This window comes from Bidens hawaiensis, unplaced genomic scaffold, assembly GCF_021521415.1.
Source record: "Bidens hawaiensis isolate Kalapana, Puna unplaced genomic scaffold, B.hawaiensis_p1.1 tig00010251_1, whole genome shotgun sequence".
Taxonomy (NCBI): Eukaryota; Viridiplantae; Streptophyta; class Magnoliopsida; order Asterales; family Asteraceae; genus Bidens; species Bidens hawaiensis.
In genome coordinates, this window is record NW_027491776.1 from 471,911 (window position 1) to 482,586 (window position 10,676).

At 35.4% G+C, this 10,676-nt stretch overlaps 2 pseudogenes; one reads left to right on the forward strand and one right to left on the reverse strand.

The window, feature by feature from the left end:
* Window positions 1-62: 62 nt before the first annotated feature.
* Window positions 63-1,494, reverse strand: LOC143534584 (F-box/kelch-repeat protein At5g15710 pseudogene; annotated as a pseudogene).
* Window positions 1,495-6,631: 5,137 nt separating this feature from the next.
* Window positions 6,632-7,863, forward strand: LOC143534586 (dof zinc finger protein DOF4.6 pseudogene; annotated as a pseudogene).
* Window positions 7,864-10,676: the final 2,813 nt, after the last annotated feature.

Here is a 10,676-nt window from a genome sequence, read left to right on the forward strand (position 1 = left end):
CATTTGACATGCTGTTGTACTAGGTTTTTGAAACTTGAAAAAACATGTTACATGTTTAAAGTTTAGTAGATTGAAGCATCGAATCTTGGCTCATAAAAACAAACCTGACTCGTATACAACTCAAGTACACAACCGACAATCCAACACCACACCTTTTTATCAACATCATAAAGCAAACCCTTCCCTTGATTCCAAGATGTAAAAAGAATCAAATTGTTCTGTCCGAAACACTCGAATCGTTCTGCAGATAACCTTAAAAGAGCTCTAAAGAATCTCGGGGGCATTCTTGTAATTTCAACCCACATCATTTTCACATGATCCAACTCCCAAATTTTCATACTTTGAAGAGTACTGTAAACCCCAACTCTACCAACCAGAAATAACCGCTTTTCCGTACCCGAAATCAAATACCCGTCTAATAAAGATCGTGGGAATTTCGCTGGCACGTGTTCCCATAACCCCGTGTCAAGCCCGCACATCATTAACCCGAGTGGCGAAAGTGTTTCAAGATACAATCTTGGGTCACAAAATGCCATCTTTGATGAGCAAAGATTGACTGCTGGTATCTTTTGGTGTATGTTCCATTTATTAACCTTTGAATCGTATACTTCGATTGGCAACGACTGGTCACCGTAAAGATCGTTTGCAGCGTTAATCTTGAAAGACTTTTGCTTTCGGTCAACGACCATAGTCAACTGCCGGTGTTGATTGTAATGCATAGCTGGTAGTATTCTGCATGTTTGTGTGAGTGGGTTGCAAATTAGTATTTTGAAAGTTGATCCGTCAAGACCCGAAAAACAAACTAACCCGCCAGATGACCCGACTAACCAAATAGCCCAGTGAGGTAGGAATGTGAACGGGATTCTATACCATTGTTTTAACGGTAAACTAAAAACCGAACATTGTGGCGTTTGAGATTGTGAGTTTTTCCAAAATGCAAGAAGACAAGGGCCGTGTGACGGGACTTGCGAATGAAACTTCAGAAACGCGTTATCCAACAAGATCCAATTCCATCTTTTACAAACGGAACGGAGCCGAAAGATCATGAAAGGTGGGACCCACGCTAGTATCTCGTTTAGTAAATCTTCGGGTAATATAGCCCATATGTTGTCTTCCATTTGAACATCATGGTAATGAGGTGTTTTAGCAAATGTAGCCATGGTTTCTTCATCTAAACCCCTCGGTTTTGTCTTGATCGCCTTTTGTTTAGACGGGCTCGTGTTTCTTGACCCGACCCCGACCCCTCGACCTATCGGGCTCGGGTTTCTTGACCACTCCTCACCCATCCTAACCAATTGGGTCATTAAATCTCTTGACCAACAATTAGATGGCTCACCTATTCCAATCCCAACCACCATCTTCCAAGAACCTTAATTACAAAGGTTTCAACTTTCAAGAAGCCTAATTTGAAAACTAGTGTTAAATCAATGAATCTTGAAACATTAATCAATACCCAAAATCCCAAATCTATACAAACCTATACCAAAAAAAAAAAAAAAAAAAAAAACACTATACAAATTAAGAGATATAAGCAACAAGATTAATGCTTTGAGATATAAATTACCTTAGGATTGATTTTTGGTTGAAGGGTTGATTTGATAGGACATATTACATATGAAATTCATGACCCAAACAAGAATCAAGGTTTTAAGGATGAATAAAATGATGATGATGATTTGTGAATAGAAATCATTTGGTGTTGGGTGCTTCTCATTCTGATTCCTTTTGGATAAAATAATAATGTGATATGTAATATTTAATACATGATTAGTACATTAGTCATGTTTCATGTCCCTACATCTAATTTAAATTCAAAAGTTGCCGCTATGTATGTAACGATATCTTTTAAAGGTTGAGAGTTCAAATTCTATAATAGACATGTTAGGTGAATTTAGAAGTAGATTAGCTGTTAAAAAAGCGGTAAGTTCATTATTTAGTTATTGTAGTTCTGTTAATTAATTCCATTAAACATGATCATTTGATTGTGCCGTGAGAACTTTGCAAATACTATAGATCCTTAGGGCCGAAGAATTATATCCTGCAAAATTTATGTATAGGTAGCTTTGAATTTAGGAGTAGATTAAGAGCCGTTAAAAAAAAAACTATAGGTCCCTTTTTTTAATAATGTAATACATTGTCTTTATATATATATATATATATATATATATATATATATATATATATATAATTATTTTAAGAGTTAATTGCCCGTTTGCCCCTGTGGTTTGTCAAACTAGCACGTTTGCCCCCAGTGGTTCCGAAATAGCACCATTGCCCCCTGAGGTTGTTTTTTTAGTACCCGGGTGCCCCCAAACATGAACGTCCGTTAGTTTTCACCGTTTGGTGTCATATCTTCTAGGGTATTTTCGTCTTTTAACCCAGTGGTTCCGAAATAGCACCATTGCCCCCTGCATAAAGATGGAACGTCCTTCGATTTCTTCACTTATACACCAAATACCAGCAGATCCTTCAACCCCCACATCCTTCGATTTCTTCTAGGGTTTTCAAACTCATACCAGTGAATCTTTGTTTGAACGATGGCTTGGGAATTAAGGAAGAAATACTCTAACCTTAACCCCCATATAAGATATGGTAAGGTTTAGCACCTTCTTCAATTGCGATTCTTGAAAGGCTGGAATCATTAATTTCAGTTTAAATTTTGCTGTTTATATGTTTTATATGTGTTTGTTTTTGTTTTTTTTGTAACAGTTGGACAACCTAATTTGTTCTCTGTACGAATAAACTATGGTGGTGCATTTAGGAACTTTCCGGGTAGAAGATATGCTAATGGTAAGGTTGCATTTATAGATGATGTGGACATAGATGTGTTTTCTGTGATTGAAGTCCATTGGATGTTGCGTGAGCTAGAATTTTTTAAAGATGATGTTCCGCTATATTATCATTTTCAAATACCAGGTAAAGATTTGGATACTGGTTTAGTAGCTTTAGGTAGTGATGCTGATGTGCTTAACTTGTCCAAATATGTGGCTGAAAATAAGATTATTAACTTGTTCATTGAAGAATATAAATCTGATGTGGATACTTATTTGAAATCACCACAATCAACATCTAAGGTTGTTATTGAGGAAATAGATGATGGAGATGCTCATGCTAATGCCATTGCTGTTCCTAGGAAAAAAATGGTTCCTAGAAGAAAATTATTGATGATTGAGTATGGTGATAATGCAAAAGGGGGTGAGAATGCAAAGGATGGTGATAATGCAAAAGGGGGTGAGAATGCAAAGGATGGTGATAATGCAAAAGGGGGTGAGAATGCAAAAGGGGGTGAGCCGGTTGTAGATGGTTATAACTTTGATGATTTTGATTTTTCTACGGTCTACCCAGGGGGTGATAACGAATGTACGGGTGATAATGGGAATGAGGTTGACAATGGTGAGACTGATTGTGGCATCGAGGATTCTAGTGAAGATGATGATTCACAAGATAGTGATTTCAAGGTGGACATTGAAAATGAATATGCGGATGACATGGAAGTTGATATGAGGGACTTCCATGACTATGTAGATGATGACGAGTCATTTGATAGCATGAGTGATGATTCAACTACCGACCTGTCATCTAAGAGAAACAAGATGTTGAGGGAAATCAGACGTAAAGAAAAGGTTAGTGTTATATTCATTGTACTCTTTTGTTTTTTTACTAGTTATTAATTGTGGGATTAACTTGTTGCAGGGCAAGAATCATATGCAAGCTGCAAGATTTTTTGTTGGTCAAACATTTGGAACTAAAAAAGAGGCTAAGAAGCTTGTTGAAATGCAAGCAATTCAAACTAAAAGAAAGTTATCCTATAAGAAAGATGAGGTAAATAGGATTAGAGTCATTTGTGAAGGAAGTGTTCCTCAATTCAATAAAGGTGATGGGCCTTTACAAATATCTGCTAAAAGGGCTAGCCCAAGAAAAAAAAACCCTATTATCAGGCCCAACCAAATACCAGCAGATCCTCCTACTGCCAATTCAATAGCCTGTAGAAAAAGAAAAGAAAGACTTTTACAGGCAGCTTGTCCTTATGTGTTATACATATCTAAGGAGAAAGATTCGGTTGAAACTTGGATGGTGAAGACCTACAAGCCTGAGCACACTTGTGTACAATCAAGAGATAGTCTTTATTTGACTGCCAAGTTCATGGCTAAAGATAAATCGGTGCTTAACCTTGTGGGATCCAACCCACATATTTCTGCGAAAACCATCCAGGAGGAGGTATCAAGGAAGTATGAACTTAATGTTTCCAGACCTAAAGCATTTAAGGCAAAGGTAAAAGCTTCAAAGGAGATCCGGGGTGATTACAAAGAACAATATTCAAAATTGAGGGACTATGCCATGGAGCTCATGAATGCAAATCCAGGCACCACAGTGAAGATTGATGTTGAGTCAGAGCCTAACCCATCTTCTCAAACTAGAGTATTCAAAAGAATTTACATCTGCTTGGGTCCTCTAAAGCAAGGTTTTAAGGCATGTGGGAGGGAATTACTAGGGTTAGATGGGGCTTTTTTGAAGGGATCTTACCAAGGTCAAGTGTTAGTTGCTGTTGGGTTAGATCCTAACAATGGAATCTATCCATTGGCATATGCAATTGCAGAGGCAGAAAACAAAAGTTCATGGACCTGGTTTCTAGAATGCCTTCAAGATGATCTGGATTTACAAAGTAACAGCAATTTCACTTTCATCTCAGATAGACAGAAGGTTAGATCTGTCTTATTTTTAACCTTATGTCTCATAAATTGTTAATTAACATCTTTTATGTTCCTTCTAAATAGGGCTTGATTCCAGCTCTTGCACAAGTATTCCCAGCTGCTGAACACAGATTTTGCCTTAGGCATATACACCAGAATATGAAGTTAAAGTGGAGAGGCAAAGCATTCAAGGATTGCTTGTGGGCATGTGCAACTGCAACAACAGGTAACTTAATCAATTTATGCAGTTAATACTTTTATTGTACTTTCAAGGTTAGATCTGTCTTAATTTATGCAATTGTCAAATAGTTCCTGACTTTATTGAACAAATGGAAGAGTTGAAGAAATTTAATATTGAAGCTTATAAGTGGTTGGCTGGTATTCCACCACAACATTGGAGTAGGTCTCATTTCACAGGTACATTGTTGTTCAAATGTTTCTTAATCAATATGAGGTTTCAATGAGGTAACTTTTTTGTTTTGGTTATAATTGAACAGGAAGAGCACAAAGTGATGTTCTACTCAACAACATGTGTGAGGTCTTGAATTCAAAAACTGTTGATGGGAGAGAGAAGCCTATAATATCATGCTTGGAATTTATAAGAGAATACTTGATGAAAAGGATCATCAATGTGATGAAGGCACAAGATAAATGGAATGGTCCACTAACACCAAAGGCTACAATCATTTTAGAGAGAAATAAGAAAAATGCACCAAGTTGCATTGTAAAGTGGTGTGGTGATAAAAGGTGGCAGGTAACTGGGACTAGAGGTCAATATGCAGTTGATGTGGAGAAAAAGGTTTGCACTTGCAGGAGATGGGAATTGTCTGGAATTCCATGTAAGCATGTTGTTGCTGTCAACTGGGATATGGTTGTTCACAAACAAGAAGTTGGTCCACTAGAGACATGGGTCAATCCATGTTATTTTATGGATACTTGGAAAGAAGTTTACAAGTACAAGATTGGGCCACTGAATGGTCCTAAGTTATGGCCAAAATGTCAGGATCCAACAACATTGATTGCACCATTTCATAGAGCACAAATAGGCAGGCCTAGGAAGAATAGAAGAAAGGACCAGGTGGAGCTTGAAGATAATATGGAAGTTGCTGGAAAATTGACAAGGAAGGGTGGCACTGTAACTTGTAAGATGTGTGGTGATAAAGGGCACAATTCAAGAGGTTGCGGAAAACATAAGAATGTAGCTGGGGATGGAGGTCAAAGTGTTGGTCAAGCTGCTGGTCAAGCTGCTGCTGGAGATGGTGGTGAAAGTGTTGGTCAAACTGCTACTGATATGGATTGTGATGACTCTGTTTTAGGTGCTTTGCTAGGTGATGATGGAGCTGCTCCTGCTAGTTGAAACTGCTTTGATTATATTACTTAAACTTGTTTTGTTATGCTACTTGGTTGTATTAAACATTAGTAGATGTCTTGTTGTCTAAAACTACCTAAAACTATTGCGGCTTATGTTTGCCACCATTTTGGTATGAATTAAGGGTGGATATTAAACATGTTGCTTATGCATTTTGTTGTTAACACTATGTCATGTTTTGATATTAAACTGACTGTGACGTTCCATCTTTATGCAGTTAAAAGACGAAAATACCCTAGAAGATATGACACCAAACGGTGAAAACTCACGGACGTTCATGTTTGGGGGCACCCGGGTACTAAAAAAACAACCTCAGGGGGCAATGGTGCTATTTCGGAACCACTGGGTTAAAAGACGAAAATACCCTAGAAGATATGACACCAAACGGTGAAAACTAACGGACGTTCATGTTTGGGGGCACCCGGGTACTAAAAAAACAACCTCAGGGGGCAATGGTGCTATTTCGGAACCACTGGGGGCAAACGTGCTAGTTTGACAAACCACAGGGGGCAAACGGGCAATTAACTCTTAAAAAAATTGGACTAGCTAGTGTTTAATTATACATGTATGTAATAAAGGGTCAATGAAGTTTATTTTAGTTATCTTGAAGACCGGTTTTTATGGAGGTTTGAAAAGCATAAAGCAGTCTTCTTGTTCTGTTCATTTGTCTTCAAATCTTAAAAGTTTTTGGATCTTTATGTCTTTATCTTCTCTTTTATTACTACACCTTTTTCTTTATTGGTTTTTGTTCATATAGGACATAACAATGAAGCCTATGGAAGAATTAGTGTCACAAAGAGCTAAAAACTCTTCATCTTTGGAAAGAAAAGCAAGACCTCAAAAGGATTCAGCTGTCAACTGTCCAAGATGCAATTCTACAAACACTAAATTTTGTTACTACAACAATTACAGCCTTTCACAACCAAGATACTTTTGCAAGACTTGTAGAAGGTATTGGACTGAAGGTGGGACCCTTAGAAATGTTCCTGTTGGTGGTGGTTCAAGGAAGAACAAGAGATCATCAACATCTTCTTATTCATCATCATCTTCTTATTCATCTTCATCTTCCATCTCATCATCTTCAATGTCCAAGAAGCTTCCTGATTTGGTTGTACCTCCTGTACCACCAAAACTACTTTCTCATCAAAACCCTAATAATAATATTATGCATAATGATCATGACTTCAAGACTATTTCTGACCTCATCCAAGCACCTAACGCATCTGCTCTAGAACTCTTGACTGGAATCACAACAAGGGGTGTAAATGTGATGAATTCATTCATGCCAATTCCAATTCCTGATCCGAATTCATCGGTTTATTCGACTTCTGGAGGAGATCATGATCTGATGATCCCATCACTTAACTTTTCACTGGATGGAATGGGAGGAAGTAGTATTAATGAGAATTTAAGTGGGAGGCTTTTGTTTCCATTTGAAGATCTGAAAACAAGCACAATATCAACAACTGTTACTACTACTACTACTCCTCATGGACATACAAATGTTGAACAAAATAAAGATCAGAATGGTGATACCAATGGCTTTTGGAGTGGAATGTTAGGTGGAGGTTCATGGTAAACAGTTATATATATTAATCTATATCTCTCTATATATAGAGTGTTCAAACTAAAACTTTGGGGGTTTAGTTTCTTTTTCTGACTGCTTCATATGATTATTTTTCTAGTTTTTGATGAATGATGGATGGTGATTATTTGCTTGGATTTCTTGAAAAACTAACTTGATAGGATCATGCAATTAGTATTGGGTGTCTCTTCTTCCTTTATAAACTATAATAATGTATTATTTTGTTTAAATTTCTAGATACAAATTTGTATGATTGTTTCAACATCAACCTACTAATCTGGTAGTATATATTGCACTGTCTTGCATAATATTTCAAGTCTTTTTTATCAGTGAATAGTTCTTCTATATAATGATGAAAATCTTGTAAAATATTTAGTAAAATCAATAATCATATACAGGGTTACAATAAAAATATTTATAAACAGCTTTTAACATGAGAATTGTACAAATAACTAAAGTAAATATTATTATTCAATAAATTTTTAACTAGAGTAATTATTACTCTAGTTCAAAAACTATAGAAAAATAGTAATTATTCTAGTTATTTGCACGTTTAGTAGGTTAATTTGATTTGTACCGAATTTCACCGTTCTAAAGATAAAATGAAACCAATAAATATTGTACAATGAACCATGTTTACTAATACATTACTGGCGTTGCATGAAAATTACTTTAGGTATGTGTTAAATATGTGTGAATGAAAGTGTAAGAAGAGGTCAAATAGATATGGTCATAAATCATAACTTCATGTACGTATGTATATGGAGAAGTTGAAACTACTTCACCTGCTTCAACTGAAAGTTACAACCACTTCATTCTAAATAGAAACAGTCTCCAAGTACATACACGAATATGCATAGTTGTACAGTACAACACCTGGAAGATGTTTGTTTTCATATCAACTCACTCCAAAATGAATCATGATTACTTTACCTGTGTCACCATGCCATGTTTTCTTTAAAATATTGTTTTCAGTTTTCTTATTCTTACTTTGAAAAAGATCTGACAAGAACCCTACTTTTGACCTAGAGGGGCCTAAAACATTCCCCTAGGAGAATGTACTAAATAAAAAAAATATGCATTCGATCTCCATAAATCCACTTGATGATCTAGAAACGTATAATTAGCTTCATATTAATTGAGTGTTGTGACTTAATTAAATGAGTATTCCGCTAATTGCTGTAACCCACTCGATGTGCATAATCATATTTTACTCTTATTATTATATGAACACATGCCATGCATTAATACAATATTAATAATAATTACAGTAGTAATAAAAAATATAATATGAATAGTAGTAAGACTGTGTTATGGTTAATAATTGAGCCGTCAATCGTGTCTAAAGTAATAACAATAACAATAATAATAATAATAACCTAAACAACCACTTTAGGTCGTATGGTTAAGTTATTTTATAAAACGGGACATAAATAACCTTAACAACCATTTTAGGTCATAGGGTTAAGTTATTTTATAAAATGAGACAAAATTAAGAATGATGAGAAGGATTTGTAGCAAAAAAAACCCTAAAAATAATAAAAAATAATTAAAATAAAATCATAACTCAAGTTTTTAATATAAAAAACGAAAAATGTAAAAAACAAAAATGATTCCACCGTCTTCCTCATTAAAAAAAATCTCGAAAAAGAGACAATGTTGAGTAAAAAATATCATTGTGTCTTTTAGTTATCATTGTGTTGTTTGTTCATTTTCGGCATTGTGTCTTTTTTCTCGACATTTGTGTCTTTTCGCCGTTTTTTTTAACGGGAATGACGGGGGAAACATTTTGGTTTTATAATTTTTTTGTTTGTGGTCATAAATTCTTCTCACACTTCTTAATTTTGTCTCTTTTTATATTTTAACTTTACCATTAGGGGCCATACATTTTATTTTTAAATACAATGATAGATTTTGAATGTAGTTTAAAGAGGAAAAATAAATAAATTAAATTTCACCATGGCATGTTAGATGTGCCAACAAGATCAATTTTACATTTATGATTCTATAATAAGTTTTTATTTGATCTCATGTACATTATTCATGTACCACACTCAACCCAAACAAATGTATAATGTAGTTCTCTTAGTTCTTAATGCGTTCTTGATTTTGATATATATTTCGCACTGTTGCATGATGGACAATAATGGTGCATGATAATGAAGTCCCTTTCATTTGTCGTATTGAGAGGTCTAATTTAAAAATCTGATGTGTATTTAGTGTACTAGGGTTTCTTCTATGATGGGGTAAGGCACATGAGCATCAGTGGAACTTTAAGTACTCTTTGATCCAAAAGTGAAATAAGTATATATACATATGTTCAACTTGAATTCAAACTTCATTTCTAAGTGATGTTTTATGTGTGTTTTCAACAAGTACGACTCTATTCATAAAATACTATCACCAGTCAAAGTTAATGGACTAGAGTTCTTGCCACTATTTTGTAGGGACATGAAAGAACTCAATTTTCAAAGACCTTATGCTAAATTATTTAAGATTAAATCCAATGAAGTGTGCTTATAAGTAGAAGATACATATATAAAATGTAGTTTGTTTGTCTAGAAAGCAGTGGTATTTAAAACTGATGTGATTGTGGTAGTGGCGAAGCTTGGACGAGTTCGTCGGGGGAGCCGGACTCAAAATGTGTTATAAAAATCATAAACTAGTGGGGCCGATATCAAATTTTCGGTCCAAAACGGGTTAATTTACACTACGTATACAAATTTTCGGACGAAAAAATGTCAATTTACACTACAACGCAAAAAACCCGGGGGCGGGGGGGGGGGGGGCACCCCGTCCTAAGGAAGCTTCGTCCCTTGATAGTGCTATATATAAACAATTATAAGAATAATTGGTCGCGAATTATGTCTAATCCAACTGGTCGCAGTCCGTTTATAAGTTAAGAGGGTGTTTTTCATAAGTAGGCAAAAATAAGGAATCCCAAACACTCCCTAAATTTTGTAAACCCAACATAATGCTCCTTTTACTTAAACTTAAACAAAATTTTCGCATTCAGCCCAAAAATATTTTC